Below are 21,141 nucleotides of genomic sequence, written 5' to 3'. Positions count from 1 at the left end.
ATCATAGAATTTGTTCAATACTATTAAATAGTGATAATCTAAACTTCAATCTAAACAAGGACAGCTGTTTGAAAATAGTTTAAAAGAAATTTAAAATGTGTTTTGTTCTTTGCTGTTCTTTTGATTTCAAATGAACCACCATTTTTAATGCAATGTGATTCAAAATTATTAAAATATAATGTTTCTTTGAAAATGTAAAAAAAACAAGAATATAATGTCAGTCAATGTAAAATTTCAGCAATGTTTGGAATTTCATGTTTTATATGAAACATATTTTACGAATTATCTCAAAGTCAACGCCCACTGGGGAAAATCGGGACTACAGTGTTAACTGGTACAGGAAAGTTTGTAGCAATAAATTTGGAATTCGGTATACTAATTTTTTTGTTCTGGTCCTTTTTTAACCGATATAAAAAAAATACAAAACAAAACATTAGGCAAAAAATGGCTTAAACAGCTGTCTTACTTTGTTATATTTGTCCTGAATTGCCTCTGATGCCAGTGATTGATGAAAAATAATTAAATATGATATTTTTCAAATTTAAAATTATAAAAATACGTAAATAAAGAAACTTGCCTTTCAAAAATATACAAAATACTATAAAAAAATATTTTAAGCGCTAGAAATTTTGCAGAATTTAGCATTTTTCCCTAATAATCCAAATTAATGGTGATATATGCCGAATACAAATTTTAATGCTTCCAAATTTTTATCGATTACCAAGTATTTAACTGCGGTTTTAAAATTAAAAATGTTGAAAAAACGGTTTTTTTGGTAGTTTTTGACAATTTCTTCAATCAATTTCTTGGTTTTTCAGTCTCGTAAATATTTTTACCGGAAAGCTCGTCCAATTTCCCATAAGTTTGCCTTTGACAGCATTTCAATTTGATGTAAGGGCTTACAGATATAAGCTTAATTGCATTGCTAATAACTGAAAATAGAATATTTTTTTCTGTGTGGTAAAAACCAGGACAGTAAATTTGCTTACGTAAATATAAAAACGATGTAAATCAAAAAGCTGTCACAGGCTAACTTATGGGAAATGCGACGAACTTTCCGGTAAAAATATTTACGAGACTGAAAAACCAAGTCTGTCATATAGAAATTGCCGAAAACCGCAAAAAACCCGTTTTTTCAACATTTTTATTTTTAAAACCGCTGTATCTTCCCAAGGATTGGACATAGGATAATGGTCAATACGGAGACTTTTATGTAAAATTGTCTGGAGAATCGATTCCCACTACCGGGTTTTAAAAATTTTGACGTTTAGACCACTTTAAAAAAAAGTTTTAGTAAATAATTATTGGGTTTTTTTACAAGAGAAATACCATCCTGCATTTTTCGTCAGTCTTTTGGTAACATTTTAGGCTATTTCCTCAAAAATTTTGAACGAAAAAAAATCGTGACGTCACCTTTAAATTTTAGTTTCAGACTTAAAAATCAAAAAATGTCATTGATGTGGCGGGTATTTTTTTTTTGTTTTCGTATTTTTTTTCAGAATTTCCTACAAGTTTCTCTTTGGCCACTTTTTGATACGACGCAACGGCTTCGAGATACAGTAATTTTTAAATTACAAAATACAAAAATATTTAAATACCTTACGCCCTCCTCAAATTTTATTTTCGAGTACTATTGGCTCCATATACACAAAAATGGCTCATATAGGACCAGGATAACATGTCTACAAAGTTTCATTGAAATCGGAGAGGATCGGGTACAAAAGTACCAGAAAAATTCCTGATTTGAGCTGGAATTGCTCCAAAAATATTTAGGCAGGGCCGAAAGATATTTCTATTATTTTGGAAATACCATTTGGAAATACATTTGGTTTAAATAATGTTCAACGCATATGAGGTCTGATAAAAAAAAGTTTTCCCTCATTATTTTCCCATAATCCCTCGCATTCAAATCCACACTCTTCCTCTAAATCATCTCGATTACCTCGTTAGGGATCAATTTAACCCCATTCATTTCCATTAAATCTGCCGTTGCTGCTGCTCAACTGTCACCACCACCACCGAATATTACTGTCAATGACTGTTGCCATTTTTATGAGCTTCACGTGTGCATACTCGACCATAATTCTGCCTTCCCCCTTAACCTTTCTCCGCTCGCAACCCCTAAAACAGCTCACAACACCACAGAAAAAAAATCCCACCAAAAATTTCACTGTTTGCTAAACAAAAGCGAAAATTCCACACAATCAGCAGATTCTCAATCACTTTGGCAAACTTTGAGGCCTTTTGTGGCGAAAATTGCTTTTCCTCAACTGCCACCGTTTCCCCCTTTTGCGGCACCATGAATGGGATTTACGCGAATTTCCGGAGCGGGCCCAAATTGCTGCGAGGGAGAAAGTTTGCTCTCTCCCTTCGATTGATAAAATTCGTCACTCATAATGGGACGCGAGTGTGTGTGCACGTGCTGCCAGCGATCCGAACAATATATTCATAAATTAAAAGCGGCTCAATTGAATTACACGAAATTGCGGAGGTCGACTAGGATGTCGAAGGTTGTTATCTGGATACAAGGGATAAAAAGAAAAAAAAAACGATGAGAAAACGTGTTGGCAAAATTAATGGGGAAAGAGTAACGAATCTTTGATTTACTTTACTGCGGTGAATTTGGCCTCGTTCTACTAGCTTGATATTTACATTCGAGCAACATACCCATTTCAATCACTTATCGATTGTCAGTTGATCGAGGCTTAGGCATTAAAATACAGCTTCTGAAACGTGTTTCAATCGATCAAGAAAGAATCAGTTGTAGATGTATTATTATTTTAATCGCAAAATGCAAAAATAAATAATATTGAAATTCCGTTAAAAACATTACAACTTTTTAAGCATTGATTTCATACGTTCTAGTTGATAATTTTAAGGTTCAGTTTGGTACTTTAAAACTATTTTTAAAAAAATCTCAAGTAGGTATTTTTTGAAACTTTATCTAACATAATTTCACATCACATTCCTAGCAAAAGTTCTGACTACCTCGGTAGACACGGCGTGTTTTCTAGATCAAATTATTCAAACTATTCAGAAATAAAAAGTCATCGCTACTTTCAATGTGTCTTATAGGGAATTTTCTCAGCTTTCCAATGCTTCAAAGAGCGAAATGTTTCATCGGGAAATTTCTGAGATATCGATTTTAACATTTTTTGTTTGAAATGCCTGAATTATATTATTGGAATAATTTTAATAACTGTTCAAGAAACTTGTCAAATGATGTGCTTTATGTGTCATTTACGCATCCAAACGTGCAATAACACCAACATTCAGATAACTTTTTTTATTTGGCTTTAGAATATAAGATATGTTTTAAAGAAATACGCAAAAATAAAGATTTTAAAATATGTTCATGAATTCCTTGTACTCAGAAAAGGATCAACACGATTTTTTTGCAATTCCATAGCGAAACTGATATTCTTTTGTCATTCTCAAGCGATGAAACGCCTTCTAAAAATAACAGAATCGGAAATTAGTATTTTTTAATGAAAGAGCAATTCACCGTTAAAATCGAAGAATATTGAAATGTATTACTTTTCGATACAAGTGCCGAAAAGTTCGTATTTCAGCACTAAAATGGGTGCAAGTTGTAGAAGAAATACGTATCTGTCAAGATATTAAAATAAATAGCGGAATTAAAAGGAACAACGCGTCTCTTTGTATTCATAAAAAAGTTTCGTAAAATTTTGCAAACGTTTGACACTGTTTTCATGTCTTAAATAATTTGTGATACTTTGTAACCGTTGCTAGTCGATCTGGTGAGCGTGTGATTTATGCGCCACTCCCAAGGGGAGATCGCACGCCATGTTAGTTTGCCCGGTCGAGACTCTTTTAAAAGACGAGCCCATTTTGTACTGATCCTCATCGGAGGATTCAGGATCGAACCAGCTAGATCACCGAGAACTGCCACTAAACGAAACCGAGAATCCGTCACGCCAACCACAAGAAATTACCCAGACAACTTACTCCAGTGTGTTGCTACCCATGCCTAAAAGCTCATCATTGGCAGTGCCGCCACCTGCCACCAGGCAGCGCTTCGATCGTGGCAGTGCATTCGACGTCAAGCTCTGTCATTCAGAAAACAGGACGAAAAAAGACGACGAAAAGTGACATAACTCCAGATTCAATCAACCAAAGAAACTCCACAAGTAGGTTTTAAACAACAATTAAACGAACGTTTTATTTATCCGAAAAAGAACTAGGGTGGTTTTTATTCATAACTCCAGAAAGAAAGGTGAGTTCTCGTTTGTTCGTTTGGTTTAGCATGCTTATATTTGTACAATAGTGTTGGTGGCCATCTTCAAGTTTTCTAGCTTCTACCTACTTTGCGTGTGTGCGTTTATCTTTACTTCTGTCTGTTTCCCTAACCGTGCTCATGTGCTCTTCCCATCTTCCAGCAATCAGCTGATCAAATCGGCTACTGCTTCGAAATTTGCGCGCGCGCGCGTTTAGATTTTGGGGGTCATCCACGTGTGACGTCGAAACACGTGGGATTAAAGTTCGCTCCTCAAACTTTGGACGCGTCCGTCAAGGGCGGATTCGCGTCTGCCGCCTCGGCACTAGGCCGGCAAAAACTTCGCTACGTCAGCTAGGGACGTGCTTCTTCCCACAAGTGCAAATAGAACGGACTCACCGAATGATGATCTTGTTGCTGCTGTTGTTCTCTGCTACTTGGGCTGGTTGCTCAGCTCAGGGACGACACGTGGCCGTCAGCTGATGAACAGCTGACCGGAATGCGGGACTCGGCCTTACGGGGTGGCTCGGGCCGGTTCTGGACTTTTCCCGGTTCCGCGGCTGTCAGGTGCTCGCAACCGGACAGGAAGCTCCGGCCTTAGGGTTGACTCCGGCCGGGACTAACGTTCTCCGCTGTCCTCGTGTGGTGGTTCAGGGACCCTCCCTACTTCACCGGGCGATGTGGTGACGGATCGCCGCCTAGCGTGCGCTCACGCTCTTCGTCCTCGTGCTTCGCCTGGTGACGTGCGGCGACAACGAGAAGTACGGTGCGCGGGGAACTTCGTCTCCGTTTTCCTCTGCTCTGCTGCTCGTGTGTTCGCGCTGCTGCTGGACTGGTGCTGCTGCGGGATGGTTAGCGCTGTTGCTAACGGGCGAACTCCTTTTCTCCTGTTCGAACAAATTCTGTGAGCACATGCACGGTTTCTTAATGAGCACAGTTACCTTCTAGCTCCTGTTCGCACACGACAAATTACTTTAGCTAGCGCACACACAAAATAACTATACGGGAAACTAACAAAAACGGAAATTTAATTAGAAGACCAAATAAGGAACACGTCACTATACTAAATTACATTTTGTACAAAAAGCCAAAAAACTCGCGGTACAAAACGCGCACTTCCACTCTCGTTGATAGCTGGGGACAAAGTGAACGAGCCCTGGAGTCCTCAGAATAGGGAAGGTCGCAACGGACGCTCAAGCGGTTTGACCGGAATTACGTCATTCCTTGAGATGCTCTCTGGGTAACTGCGTGCGACAGAAGTAGCGAACTCCCCATCCCTTTTTAGCCACTGTGTTCTCGGGTCTAGCTGTGGTGTTCTCTCACTGAGGTAGTTCAATATCGGCTCATCTCTCTCAAGAGTCTCTCTCCGGGTCTTAACGCAATCGGTCCAAAACAGGTTGAGTTACCGTGGTGAATACTACAGAGATGTTTACCGAAGAGTGCAAGCGGAGTTTGACTACACGGATTTTATCGCAAAATGTAAATAAATAACATTTAACATTCAAACAAATAAATAAATAATTTTGCCAAACAGGCCAACTGTTACATCACTCCATGCTTAAATTACGAAAATTCAGTGTTAACTGAATTTTCGTAAGGGGAAATCTTACGAAAAACCGAAAACTAACAACTACACATTTATTACATTTCACTAAAAACAAATTGCGAAAGATTCTTCAACAGTTCGGGGTCATATATGATCATCGGTTACAAGTAACCTCCATCTCTATTTCCAAGTCATGATCCATCACAGAAAATGCTTGTTACTGACCATCAACGTCTTCACTCCGGTCTCCAGCGAACGTTCAGAAATCCTCAACAAAATGCTAGTGCAAAAATTTTATAACCTAATCATGGATACTTTCTTTTTCGGTCATTTACTTTACAGGCTTTCATCTCTAAATTCTCCCAGAAAAACAACTTGTTGAACAATCCAAGACTAACAGTTTGACTATGACTAGTGGTTGACATTCCTCATTCATTCATCCTAACACTCAAATCTCAATCAATACCCCAAACTAAAATATACTTTCAAATAAATAATATTCCATATTTAATGAAAATACTACCTAAAGTCTCCAAACTTTATGTTCCCGAAATACTACTGGCTCATTAAGACTCAGAATCTACCCCAATCATTACGTTGAGCAAATGAAACCACCCCAAAGCTTTACTTCAGGCAAATTGTCCTTCACTCTAACAGAACGCAGCCTAATTAAAATATCTGTATTGAATTTCCACCCCAGAATCGTCTCTGGTCACCCGAAATTCAACAAGACAACTGAAATTCGCCACAAGGGTTCTCCCAAATAAACACTGAAAAAATTTCACTCTACCTAACTAACTGGAACTGTCAAACCAAAAGCTTCGTCAAAAAGCTTCGCCGAGGACGTCAAACGAAAACGTAAACAAACGTGGTGTGACTGTCCGTAATTTTACTCGCGTGGTATTCTTCAAAAGAAAAAGTGCTCTATTTGTGCCAAAATGTTGTGAAAAGTGCCAGAAAATATTTAAATTGCTTTTTCCTGATGCTAATTTACGGGGGGAGTATTCACTTTCTCCCACAAAAACCAAAATTGATGTGCTTTGTGTGTTCTTTTCTAGGAGCTGCGTCGTGGGTGCTGGGCTGACTGAAATTTACTAATAATTATGCTGAAGGCTGGACAAAATTTATGCTGCTGAACTAAAAACCAAGTGCTGAAGGCCAAAATCTACTACTGGACGGAAAAATATGTTGCGGAAGGCTGAAAATTATGGCGGAAATATGTTGCTGAAGGCTGAATGTGCTGTAACGTCATCAACTTCGTTTCTGGTTGGAAGCTGCGACGAGTTCTAATTGGATAACCTAACCTACTCAACACGACGACATTTATGCTGCGCGATGCTGAATTATCTCATCTCATCTCATCTCAAGTTCCAGAAAAATATGCTCCAGACGACAAAACTGAAGACAACATACATCATCGATCATGCTGCGACAACATCACTTCGTGGGACTCAACATCAACATAAACCGAAGAAAACCAAGAAGAATACTAACAATAACGGTAATTACTCACATAGTTTTTATAAGATTAGGCGCGACTAACAACTAACAAGTTTTATTTACACCAGGTAGGGTATTTGCTCCCATCCTTGATCCTATTCCTATCCTAAATCTAATTTTGTCTCGTTGGACGGTCTATTTACGATGTCCGAGATCACGATTGTCTAGTTTGAGGGTGTTCGTGGTAGTTTTGCTCTAGTTCTTCGTTTTAGTCGCCAGTAATTTATGTTATTGTGGGACGCTCAACTCTTTGATCGAGGAGACTTGAAGGTTAGAGGTTTTGTGAGATCTTGTTGCTTTCGACTGGGTGAAAGGGACATAGCTGGTTGGGTCATAGTTTGCCTAGCATATTTTGTCGACCGTCAGCAGGTTCAAGCATAGATTTTCATGTTGGCTAGGGGAGTTGATCTTTCGGTCTCGTCCGCAAAAGCTCATGAATCATCGATACTATCATCTGAAGCTGGACAGGTGTGGCATGTAGTTGTAGTTGTTGATGCCTAAAGAGTGTTTTGGAGCATAATTTTATGCTTGGTTGCCTCTCTAACGATTAGAGGGTACATAGCTCGAGAAAACTAAATTTGAAAATCCTAAATTGCAAAATCCTAACTGAAACTGATCGATTCTAACCGCGGTGTTAGTTGACCGAACGCGAGGGAGTTTGGTGAAGCTTTTTAAGGTACTTGCAGTTGAAAACGCCCAGACGTTTACCTTTTTCGTCTTCTAGTTCGTAGCAGTGTTCGCCCACTACCCTTTTGACCAGTGCAGGAACGTATTTAGGCGCAAGTTTGGCACAGTAACCCTTACCCTTGTCGGAAAGTTCGGTGTTCTTCTTCAGAACCTTCTCGTTGACCGTGTACTGTGGACACTTCGCGTTTGACCTGAGGTTGTAGTACTTCGAGTGCCGCTCGAAGGCCTTCTTGAGATTCTCCTTGACGTCGGCGTACAGTTTCTCCCTCTCAGCGTTGTTCAGACTCCCACTATCAATCGACGTGTCCCTCATGCAACGGTACTCTCTTCCGTCCGAGACCATGTTACGCCCGAACAGGACAAAGTAGGGTGTGTACTTCGTCGCGTCATGCACCGAGTTTCGGATGGCGTTGGCGATCGTCTGGATGTTGTTCGCCCAATCCTTGTGGTCCTTCTTGATCGTGGCCCGGATGGCGGTTGTTATCACCCGGTTGGCTCTCTCCGAATCGTTGATCTGCGGATGGTAACTCGGCGTTCTCCAGTGGGTTACGTGATATCGACTCAGCAGATCTTGGAACAGTTTGGACGTGAATTGTGTCCCGTTATCTGTGAGGATTACTTCCGGAACCCCGAACAGCAAAAACAGCATATTCTCAACGAACGGAACGAGCGAATCCGCCGTGGCTTGCCGAAATGGTTGTACTAGTACGAACTTGCTGAAAACGTCTGTTAGTACCAGCAGACAGGTGCTTCTCCCTTTCCCCGATGCCGGAAGCGGTCCAACGTAGTCCATCGTCACAAATTGCCACGGGTATTCCGCAATCTTCCGCTGCACTTTCAGTGGAGCTGTGGTGTTGACGTTGGTCGCTTTGCTGGTTTGACAGACGAGACAATCCTGGCAGAAACGTTTCGTTTCGGTGTTCATCAACGGCCAGAAATATCTTTCCCGAAGCGTGGCCAGAGTCTTCTCGAACCCGAGGTGAGCGGTTCCGTGAGTTTTCCGGAGAATCTCTTCTCGTTCCGACTTCGGCGGGTAGACTTTCCAGCAGAAACGACTATCCTCGACCTTTCCTTTGTTCTTGACGAACTTGTAAACGCTGCCGTCGACTACTCGGAAGTCCGTGTAGGCCTGCGGGTCCATCGTGATCTGCTTGACCAGGTCCTGGTACTCCGGATCGACTTGCGCTACGCTGATGGCATCTAACGAGCGAGACAAACAATCTGCGGTGATGTTTTGCTTCCCCTTTCGATACTCCAACTCGATATCGTATGATTGGATCTTAAGAGCCCACCTGAGCAGCTTAGAGTTACCAGACTCGACACCTATCGTGAACAGCCAGAGGAGACTACGCGCGTCCGTGACGACTTTGAAACGGCTTCCTTCCACGTAGTGCCGGAAGTGCTCGATCGCGAGCAGAACGCCTAGGCATTCCTTCTCCACGCTGGCGTATCGCTTCTGGGTGCTGCTTAACTTCTTACTGAAGTAAGCGATGATTCGCGGCTCGCCATCCAGCTTCTGGATCAGCGCGGCTCCGACAGCATTATCAGATGCGTCTGACTCGATCACAAACGGCTCGGCAAAATCCGGGTTGGCCAGAATCGGTGCCGACACCAGTGCGGCTTTCAACTCTTGGAATCCTTCTTCCGCGGCCTCCGTCCACTGGAACTTGTTCTTCTCCTTCCGTAGCAGGTCCGAAATTGGCGCGACGATCTTGCTGTAATTGGAAATGAACCGTTGGTAAAAGCCCGCCAGGCCGAGCAGACGGCGAATGTCCTTAACGCTCTTCGGGCGGCTGTAGTTCAGGATCGGATCAATCCGCTTGCTGTCGATCGCGACGCCCTGTCCGGTTAACAAATACCCCAAATAGTTCACCTGCTTCTTACAAAACTGCGACTTGTCGAGCGAAATCGTCAGGTTCGCCTTTGTCAATCGTTCCGCCACGATCCCTAGCAACCGAAGGTGCTCGGACAGGTCTTTGGTCGCCACCACAATATCGTCCAAGTAGACAAATACATGGGGCTCCAGATCGAACCCAATGACCTTATCCATAAGTCTGCACATCGTGAAAGGTGCGTTCGTGAGTCCGAAAGGACACACCTTAAAGCGGAACAGTCCCTTTGACGTCCGGAACGCCGTGAAGTCGCGACAATCTTCTTTGAGCGGTATCTGGAAGTACGCGTCTTTCAGGTCGATTACGGAGAAGTAGCACGCACTCTGCAACCGATGGAATATCCCTTTCATGTCGCGCATCGGGTAGGAATCCTTCTTCGTCATGGCATTGATCCTTCTCGAGTCCAAACAAACCCTTAGCTTACCATTCGACTTGCGGACGGGAACCAATGGGTTCGCCCACTCACTCGTGCACTCCTCGATGGCATCCATCTGCCTGTAGCGTTCGATCTCCTTGTCCATTTCCGCTTGGATGGAAGGTGAGCAGCGGTAGAGTGGCATTCGGCGAGGTTTCGCGTCCTCTCGAAGTACGATCTCGTGCTGCAAAAGCGCTGTTCTTCCTAGACGACCTTCCATTGTACACGGGAATGTCCTGATGACGTCGGCCAGACTTCCTCTCTCTGCTTCCGTCAGGTCATGCTCGGTCTTGATCGTTTCCGGCGTGGTCACCGACGGTTCTGGCAGGTCGATGCCCGGAATGTCAAGGGAATCGTCCGGTGGTGGTTGCTCGATGACCGGAAGTGCTTCGACCGGATGTATGAAAAAGTGGAACAACTCTTCCGGAACGTCCTGACTTCCTGCGGTGATCTCAGCGATCTCTTCTAGTCCTGTTTCACCCTGCATCATCGGTTTAATCCCGAAGGTTGTCCAGAAGTTGATGCCTAGGATGAAGCTTCGTGTGATTTCCGGTACAATTACTACTGCTACGACTTTCGTCACGTTTCGAAACGTAACCGGCATGTTGACGTACCCCACGCATGAGTACTGTGTGTGGTCAGCGGTACAGATTCGAATCGGTGACGGAAAAATCTTCAAACCGTAACGATCAGCTACGTCTCTCGAATTGGTAACGCTTACGCTGGCACCCGAGTCTAACAGGGCCTCGAATTCAGTTTCGAACACGCGGATCTTCACGTGTGGACACCGGTTGGTGTGGATTTTGATCTCCAGTAGATTCTGAAAAGGGTCGAAAAAAGGTGTAGAACTGGGAACATTGTTCTTGGTTGGAATGCTCGAGTTCCCGTTGCGGCACTCCGAGTTTAGTTTCCCAGATTTTGTCCAGACTGAGGGTGTGGGTTTCCTTGACCTTGTGTTGTCTGAGCAGCCTGTGCGGGCGCGCTCCTTCTTGGGTGGACGTTGCAGGTCGCAGCAACTGTTCCTGCATTTCCACAGACGTAACAGAACGTCGTCTTTTCTGCTTGACATTGTCTCCAGAAATGTCCGTGCTGTCTGCAGTTCCAACACAACGGAAGTCTCGTCGTTTCCTGTGAAGGATTGCCTCTGTACCCCTCAGCGGGACGGTCTCGTCTCCATGACCGGTTCTCCGGTTGTCGCTGGTTCCGTCTATCGATGGCGTTCAACTCTTCTTCGCTATCCGTTTCCGGTTGATCTGCCTCGAGATTGTTGACACCGTGACGCGTATTAATCGGGTTGAGAGAAGGATCGTTAGCGTCGATGCGTTGACACAAGGCTGTGAGCAGGTCCTTGCTGTCTATGTTGAAGTATAATAACTTGGAACGGTAACGTTGTTGCATATTTTCATAAATTATGCGGAACATCCTTCTTTCCGACAACGGTTTTGTCAGAAGTTTGTTCAAACGCTCGATGTCCGACAGGAAAGCTGAGAACTTTTCTCCTCTCTGTTGTTTGCGGTCTGCTATTCGTTGACGAATACTCTGGTTCTCGTTTGGATTACCGAACCGGAAGCGAATCTTCGTTTCGAAGGTAAGCCAATCCCAATCCTCCTCGTAGTAGGTGAAGAACCAATCTGATGCCTCGCCTCTTAGTAGTAGATGGATGTGACTAAGCATACTACTCTCAGAGATCGAGTTCATCATGGCCAGTCTTTTCACCTTGAAGATGAAGTCTTCCAACGTGGTCGAGCGCGGTTCCCCAGAAAAATAAATGTTCCATTTCTCGATCCGTCTGTCGTACTGCTCCGTTCGGCGGCGTCTGGTCCTTTCAAACGGTATGAAATTTCCTTGACTGTAATCGCCATCATCTTCAGAGTCGTCATCCTCATCTCCGTGGTCATAGTTGTCGTAGGCACCGTGACTTCCGGAAGCTTCATTTCCAAACGGCGGTCGATGCAAGCGCAAAGTCAGTCCCTGCGACAGGTTGTTCCGCGCGTTCTGCTGTTGAAATTGATTTCCCTGCGACGGCGTTTGGTTCCCCTTTACCGAGTTGACTTGTCCTGTTGGTTGAAAACGGTTATTCTGTCCTGATAGACCAAACTGGTAACCCTGCTCCTGTTGTGGCCACTGGTACAACTGGGGGGTTTGGTTTGGAGGTGGTGGAACTCCACGATTCTGTTGAGGGTTCGGCCATTTGATCGGTCTCGGCCACTGGTACGACTGAGAGGTTTGGTTTGATGGATTTGGAGGGAGTGGTAAACCTTGACTGAACTGCGGGTTCTGTCGATTGTCCGGCAATGGCGGCGGCCCCTGGTTTTGCGCCGACGGTGGAAACTGGTTCGTTCTCGATGAAGATTTGTTCAGCGGAGGTTCGGTTTGTCGCGAAGGTACTTCCGAGTTGTTTGCCTTCTTCCGTAACTCAGCTAAGTTGATATTCTGCAAGCGATCGGTTAAGTCCCTACACGTCTGCCTAAGTTCCTTGTTATCCTTGCGCATTTGTTCCATTTCGGCTTGTAACTGTTCCCTGGATGGAACGATGCCAAGACGCTTACTCGCGGGAACTTTGGGAATTGCACCAGTGCAACTTGGGTTGACTCGAACTGGACTAAGGTCGATCCCAAAATCGCCAAAGGTCAAGTTGTGCTGGTTCTGGCTACTCCCATTTAAGTCTCCAAGCAAGTCAGTCACCGTATCGACGACAAGGTTCGATCGTACGCTGGTATTCTGGCCAGCAGTTTGGTTGACAGACAGGTTCCCCGACTGGTTCTGTTCCACCGGAAGAGCAGCTGCTCCCTCATCCTGGTGTACTTCTTCGCTAATCGGCTGCAACTGAACCCCAACGTGCTTCATAAGATCACAAATATCCTGTACCAAAACATCCCTCATTTCCTTCGTTTGAGGCGTAATCTGACTGTTTTTAGTACGCAGATAGTAATACTTAAGACGTGAGATCAATTTTGGATCCTTTTTCTCTCGTAGGGCTAGTTCAATCGAAGACACTCGCGAAAGAATGAAGTCGTAGTCCTGTTCGATCGTGTAAATTGACAGATATTCGCGTTTCTCTTGACTGTCCTCTTGGTAATGTTTTTGCAAAATTTCAACTTTAGTCTCTGTGTCTAAGTTGAGCGCATCATCAAGACTTCTCACCCTTAACTCATAGTCCACCTCATCATTGAGCAGATGTTTCGCGTAAGGAAATTTGAAACTCATTTTGAATCAATTTTATTATTGTAATAAATCTCCCTAAAAACGAAACTGGACAAACTCGCAATCAAATACTACTATGACACAAGCACTCTGTAATCAGGACAGTTAATAAATACCACATAAACTGTAATAAATATTCATAAATAAATAAATAAATAAATAAATGAATAAATAAATAAATAAATAAATAACACCGATAGTGACATCCACAAATAAATATGCCTAAATGACCTCAGTATCCGAAATAATTTCCCAAAAAAATCTCTTTTTCGAATCTTTTTGATCAGAACTCCAAAATTAATATTTCCCAAAACAAATCGTAATAGTTTTCCTTGAATAAATCATCAGTAAATCATTTTTTATCGTTTAGTAATCTCATTTTTCGTTAGACCACAGCATGTGTAACTTTCTATCATTAGTACTCCAAAAAAACTCTCACGCTTGCTAAGCAATTAAATTAACACAGTAACTCCAAAAGTACATTAATTACTCCACAAATAATTTTGTTTTACTCCAAATCAGTACGAAATTCAACGAATTTTCCGTTGGGCGCCAAAATGTAACCGTTGCTAGTCGATCTGGTGAGCGTGTGATTTATGCGCCACTCCCAAGGGGAGATCGCACGCCATGTTAGTTTGCCCGGTCGAGACTCTTTTAAAAGACGAGCCCATTTTGTACTGATCCTCATCGGAGGATTCAGGATCGAACCAGCTAGATCACCGAGAACTGCCACTAAACGAAACCGAGAATCCGTCACGCCAACCACAAGAAATTACCCAGACAACTTACTCCAGTGTGTTGCTACCCATGCCTAAAAGCTCATCATTGGCAGTGCCGCCACCTGCCACCAGGCAGCGCTTCGATCGTGGCAGTGCATTCGACGTCAAGCTCTGTCATTCAGAAAACAGGACGAAAAAAGACGACGAAAAGTGACATAACTCCAGATTCAATCAACCAAAGAAACTCCACAAGTAGGTTTTAAACAACAATTAAACGAACGTTTTATTTATCCGAAAAAGAACTAGGGTGGTTTTTATTCATAACTCCAGAAAGAAAGGTGAGTTCTCGTTTGTTCGTTTGGTTTAGCATACTTATATTTGTACAATAGTGTTGGTGGCCATCTTCAAGTTTTCTAGCTTCTACCTACTTTGCGTGTGTGCGTTTATCTTTACTTCTGTCTGTTTCCCTAACCGTGCTCATGTGCTCTTCCCATCTTCCAGCAATCAGCTGATCAAATCGGCTACTGCTTCGAAATTTGCGCGCGCGCGCGTTTAGATTTTGGGGGTCATCCACGTGTGACGTCGAAACACGTGGGATTAAAGTTCGCTCCTCAAACTTTGGACGCGTCCGTCAACGGCGGATTCGCGTCTGCCGCCTCGGCACTAGGCCGGCAAAAACTTCGCTACGTCAGCTAGGGACGTGCTTCTTCCCACAAGTGCAAATAGAACGGACTCACCGAATGATGATCTTGTTGCTGCTGTTGTTCTCTGCTACTTGGGCTGGTTGCTCAGCTCAGGGACGACACGTGGCCGTCAGCTGATGAACAGCTGACCGGAATGCGGGACTCGGCCTTACGGGGTGGCTCGGGCCGGTTCTGGACTTTTCCCGGTTCCGCGGCTGTCAGGTGCTCGCAACCGGACAGGAAGCTCCGGCCTTAGGGTTGACTCCGGCCGGGACTAACGTTCTCCGCTGTCCTCGTGTGGTGGTTCAGGGACCCTCCCTACTTCACCGGGCGATGTGGTGACGGATCGCCGCCTAGCGTGCGCTCACGCTCTTCGTCCTCGTGCTTCGCCTGGTGACGTGCGGCGACAACGAGAAGTACGGTGCGCGGGGAACTTCGTCTCCGTTTTCCTCTGCTCTGCTGCTCGTGTGTTCGCGCTGCTGCTGGACTGGTGCTGCTGCGGGATGGTTAGCGCTGTTGCTAACGGGCGAACTCCTTTTCTCCTGTTCGAACAAATTCTGTGAGCACATGCACGGTTTCTTAATGAGCACAGTTACCTTCTAGCTCCTGTTCGCACACGACAAATTACTTTAGCTAGCGCACACACAAAATAACTATACGGGAAACTAACAAAAACGGAAATTTAATTAGAAGACCAAATAAGGAACACGTCACTATACTAAATTACATTTTGTACAAAAAGCCAAAAAACTCGCGGTACAAAACGCGCACTTCCACTCTCGTTGATAGCTGGGGACAAAGTGAACGAGCCCTGGAGTCCTCAGAATAGGGAAGGTCGCAACGGACGCTCAAGCGGTTTGACCGGAATTACGTCATTCCTTGAGATGCTCTCTGGGTAACTGCGTGCGACAGAAGTAGCGAACTCCCCATCCCTTTTTAGCCACTGTGTTCTCGGGTCTAGCTGTGGTGTTCTCTCACTGAGGTAGTTCAATATCGGCTCATCTCTCTCAAGAGTCTCTCTCCGGGTCTTAACGCAATCGGTCCAAAACAGGTTGAGTTACCGTGGTGAATACTACAGAGATGTTTACCGAAGAGTGCAAGCGGAGTTTGACTACACGGATTTTATCGCAAAATGTAAATAAATAACATTTAACATTCAAACAAATAAATAAATAATTTTGCCAAACAGGCCAACTGTTACAACTTATATTGAAAAACAAGAAAGACAAAAAAGTTTTTCACAAATTTTAGGAAATATTCAGTAGTTTAACTTTTTGAGAATTTTACTATCGAAATTATTATGGTTTTTAGGGTAAACTTCCAAAGAATGAAAACAAGGGTCCTGATTTTCGGTTCAAATATCTGAAATCACTCACTCATCACTTGCTTAATCGCTTTTTCCAGTGACATAAATACTCCGTTAACTTTGGCCTACACCGTCCGTCGACCCGAGTCGCACACGAATACGTTCAAAGATGAGAGAATCTACCCGAGCAGACGGAATAACTTGGGAAGGTCAGTTTTTGATATTGTGAGAAGATCAAAATATGTTATTGGGATGATCGGATTAGTTGTTAAAATAACAAAAATCAATAACAAAGATTTGTTCGAAGAATAACTTAAACTGTTATTATGTTGTTATTGCAATAACAAACCAATAACACAGAAGGAATCAGATCAGATTTGTTATTTTGTACGGAGAGGTGGAGCAGCATAATAACAAAAATTGTTATTGAACTGGTATGTCTCCATAACAAAAAAAAAGTTATTGTTTTGGTTTCTTTGTAATTTGCAAATAAACCTGCAGTTGCCATAACTCCTCTGTACTAGTCAGGGCTGCAGATTCGGGTACCTCCAAGCGACTTTGAATCCATACTTTGAAGACAACTCCGACTCTGGATGCAGGATATGACGTCAACGACGACTTCAGCTCTCCAAAAATACCCGACTTCACAGATTCCGACTCCAAGTAAAAGTCAGGGGTATGACAGATGGGAATTTCAGCCTACCGCACATCAATCACAATATGGCGGCGATTGTTTGTAAACATCACAAAAATTAGCTAGCTGAAAACAGTGAGAAAAGCGGAATCCAAGCAAAAATAAATTAAAAGTTTTCCGATTACTATTGATCGCGCTAAAATTGTCTATTTCGAGTAAGTGTAATAAATTAAGCACGAAAGGGATTATCTCAACGAAGTATTGGTTTCTCCCAAACAGATAATTGGCAAAAGATGCAAGCATCTGAGGGAAGACGCATCCGAGTTGGAACTTTTTGGTTCGCTGCCCCATCGACTACTGCTCCGCCGGCGTTTTCCTCGACCGCATCATTTCCGCGGAATCGTACTGGAGGCACCTAAATTGCATGGCACAGTCTGAGAAGACACGTAGCAAAACGATGGTCAAACTAAAACGTTTCTGGGACGATGCCCACCTTCTTCAGAAAGAATCGCTCTCGGTGACTGCATTTATCTAAACCCTTGTGAACTGACGGATCTGGTCGACGCGATGCCGAATTTTCCAGTGTCCGGATTATGGATGACTCGGTCGTCAAATTCCTTTTAGACACGGCTGCCACGCTTTGGAGCAAATGTGCCAGCACCAGCTGGGTTCCAAAACATATCAATATTAGTCGAAATAAATTTGGTCGTTTCCTTTTGCCCTGTTCCTTTTCCGCTTTCAAACGGGCCTAGCTCTGTTCATGCCATTCCATGTCCCATGTTTCCTTCGCCACTAACCGTTGCAGAACGAACGTTGACTTTGTTTGCGTTGTACGGCCATTCGATTCTCATCCCCTTCCGCCACACGGATAGAAATCCTGTCCGTGTGTTTAGAAACATTCGTCGATAGAATCGAAAACATTGAATGTTGTCGATTTTGAAAACAAATTTCTCGATTATGTTAACAATGTCGACGAAATCTGCGACTTTGTTGCCTACATTTCGGCGTCGGCGCCGTTTCGTGTGTTAGAAATATCGACCACAACGCTAAGCAGTGATGACGTTTCGGGACTTTGTTTTTTTTTTTTCGCTAACAGATCACAACAAACTGTTTGGCCTCCAGTCGCGTCGCGCCGGATTCCCGGGCTGTATTCTGTTACCGTGGCCGAGTCTTCCCGGTTTCGTGAACGTTTCCGGTGTTTTGATTAATGCTATAGTTGCGATTGTAAAATTCGGCAAAGCGGCCGTAGTTTTGTGAAACAAGAAGAATCGAAAAGATCTGGATCCGGGTATTATCAATGGCCTGTGAAGAAGTGCTTTTGTCGAACCATGTGATACTTTTGAACGCTGTTTTGGATGGCAAGTTTCAGCCGGAACAACCCGGATCAGCCAAGTGAATATTATAGAGTGGCCAGCATCAACATTTCCGGGACTTTTCTATTATTGTTTCATCAAACTCGGCCCGTTCGAGCGGACGCAACATGTGGTCAAATTTGGAGGAATTTTGAATGGGAGGGTTTTAGTGTGGTCATGCCGTGGGTGGGTCATAGCTACCAAATACCAAATATTCCTGCGATAAGTCCGCACCACCCCCCCTCCACGGTCATAACTGTTGACGGGGGGTTAGCGCGTGGTCGGGTGGGTGGGACTTGGTGTCTTATGGGAGTGGTGTCATGACATGTTCCATAGGGGACAGGTGGGGGTGTGTTTGCGCTGTACAAACACAACCGCGCGTGAACTATGGGGGGTGTGTGGGGCCCGGGGGTAGGTTTTCACTTGTGGGTGAGGGGTTTTGGGGGTTTTTAGAGTGGGGGGGGGGTATGGGGCAGGGAGGTATGGGATTTGGAGGTTTTTTTGAGTTTTTGAGTTTTTGAGTTTTTGAGTTTTTGAGTTTTTGAGTTTTTGAGTTTTTGAGTTTTTGAGTTTTTGAGTTTTTGAGTTTTTGAGTTTTTGAGTTTTTGAGTTTTTGAGTTTTTGAGTTTTTGAGTTTTTGAGTTTTTTGAATTTTAGAATTTTAGAATTTTAGAATTTTAGAATTTTAGAATTTTAGAATTTTAGATTTTTAGAATTTTAGAATTTTAGATTTTTAGAATTTTTAGAATTTTAGAATTTTAGAATTTTAGAATTTTAGAATTTTAGAATTTTAGAATTTTAGAATTTTAGAATTTTAGAATTTTAGAATTTTAGAATTTTAGAATTTTAGAATTTTAGAATTTTAGAATTTTAGAATTTTAGAATTTTAGAATTTTAGAATTTTAGAATTTTAGAATTTTAGAATTTTAGATTTTTAGAATTTTAGAATTTTAGAATTTTAGAATTTTAGAATTTTAGAATTTTAGAATTTTAGATTTTAGAATTTTAGAATTTTAGAATTTTAGAATTTTAGAATTTTAGAATTTTAGAATTTTAGAATTTTAGAATTTTAGAATTTTAGAATTTTAGAATTTTAGAATTTTAGAATTTTAGAATTTTAGAATTTTAGAATTTTAGAATTTTAGAATTTTAGAATTTTAGAATTTTAGAATTTTAGAATTTTAGAATTTTAGAATTTTAGAATTTTAGAATTTTAGAATTTTAGAATTTTAGAATTTTAGAATTTTAGAATTTTAGAATTTTAGAATTTTAGAATTTTAGAATTTTAGAATTTTAGAATTTTAGAATTTTAGAATTTTAGAATTTTAGAATTTTAGAATTTTAGAATTTTAGAATTTTAGAATTTTAGAATTTTAGAATTTTAGAATTTTAGATTTTAGAATTTTAGAATTTTAGAATTTTAGAATTTTAGAATTTTAGAATTTTAGAATTTTAGAATTTTAGAATTTTAGAATTTTAGAATTTTAGATTTTAGAATTTTAGAATTTTAGAATTTTAGAATTTTAGAATTTTAGAATTTTAGAATTTTAGAATTTTAGAATTTTAGAATTTTAGAATTTTAGAATTTTAGAATTTTAGAATTTTAGAATTTTAGAATTTTAGAATTTTAGAATTTTAGAATTTTAGAATTTTTTAGAATTTTAGAATTTTAGAATTTTAGAATTTTAGAATTTTAGAATTTTAGAATTTTAGAATTTTAGAATTTTAGAATTTTAGAATTTTAGAATTTTAGAATTTTAGAATTTTAGAATTTTAGAATTTTAGAATTTTAGAATTTTAGATTTTAGAATTTTAGAATTTTAGAATTTTAGAATTTTAGAATTTTAGAATTTTAGAATTTTAGAATTTTAGAATTTTAGAATTTTAGAATTTTAGAATTTTAGAATTTTAGAATTTTAGAATTTTAGAATTTTAGAATTTTAGAATTTTAGAATTTTAGAATTTTAGAATTTTAGAATTTTAGAATTTTAGAATTTTAGAATTTTAGAATTTTAGAATTTTAGAATTTTAGAATTTTAGAATTTTAGAATTTTAGAATTTTAGAATTTTAGAATTTTAGAATTTTAGAATTTTAGAATTTTAGAATTTTAGAATTTTAGAATTTTAGAATTTTAGAATTTTAGAATTTTAGAATTTTAGAATTTTAGAATTTTAGAATTTTAGAATTTTAGAATTTTAGAATTTTAGAATTTTAGAATTTTAGAATTTTAGAATTTTAGAATTTTAGAATTTTAGAATTTTAGAATTTTAGAATTTTAGAATTTTAGAATTTTAGAATTTTAGAATTTTAGAATTTTAGAATTTTAGAATTTTAGAATTTTAGAATTTTAGAATTTTTAGAATTTTAGAATTTTAGAATTTTAGAATTTTAGAATTTTAGAATTTTAGAATTTTAGAATTTTAGAATTTTAGAATTTTAGAATTTTAGAATTTTAGAATTTTAGAATTTTAGAATTTTAGAATTTTAGAATTTTAGAATTTTAGAATTTTAGAATTTTAGAATTTTAGAATTTTAGAATTTTAGAATTTTAGAATTTTAGAATTTTAGAATTTTAGAATTTTAGAATTTTAGAATTTTAGAATTTTAGAATTTTAGAATTTTAGAATTTTAGAATTTTAGAATTTTAGAATTTTAGAATTTTAGAATTTTAGAATTTTAGAATTTTAGAATTTTAGAATTTTAGAATTTTAGAATTTTAGAATTTTAGAATTTTAGAATTTTAGAATTTTAGAATTTTAGAATTTTAGAATTTTAGAATTTTAGAATTTTAGAATTTTAGAATTTTAGAATTTTAGAATTTTAGAATTTTAGAATTTTAGAATTTTAGAATTTTAGAATTTTAGAATTTTAGAATTTTAGAATTTTAGAATTTTAGAATTTTAGAATTTTAGAATTTTAGAATTTTAGAATTTTAGAATTTTAGAATTTTGAATTTTAGAATTTT

The 21,141-nt window shown here is 40.2% G+C and overlaps 2 long non-coding RNA genes across 2 annotated transcripts; both read right to left on the bottom strand.

Moving 5' to 3' along the window:
* Positions 1–4,444: 4,444 nt before the first annotated feature.
* On the bottom strand, positions 4,445–6,354 carry LOC120418209 (uncharacterized). Its single transcript, XR_005605569.2, has 3 exons — positions 5,310–6,354; positions 5,179–5,247; positions 4,445–5,124 (listed from the first exon to the last, which is right to left on the bottom strand). It is a non-coding gene; the product is annotated as an uncharacterized LOC120418209 (long non-coding RNA).
* An 8,447-nt stretch (positions 6,355–14,801) lies between these two features.
* LOC120418210 (uncharacterized) lies at positions 14,802–16,048 on the bottom strand. Its single transcript, XR_005605570.2, has 3 exons — positions 15,611–16,048; positions 15,480–15,548; positions 14,802–15,425 (listed from the first exon to the last, which is right to left on the bottom strand). It is a non-coding gene; the product is annotated as an uncharacterized LOC120418210 (long non-coding RNA).
* Between the last annotated feature and the right edge of the window lie 5,093 nt (positions 16,049–21,141).

This window comes from Culex pipiens, chromosome 2 (genome assembly GCF_016801865.2).
Source record: "Culex pipiens pallens isolate TS chromosome 2, TS_CPP_V2, whole genome shotgun sequence".
Lineage (NCBI taxonomy): Eukaryota > Metazoa > Arthropoda > Insecta > Diptera > Culicidae > Culex > Culex pipiens.
Note: the sequence above shows the minus strand (reverse complement) of the source record. Positions and strands in the feature narration are given on the sequence as shown.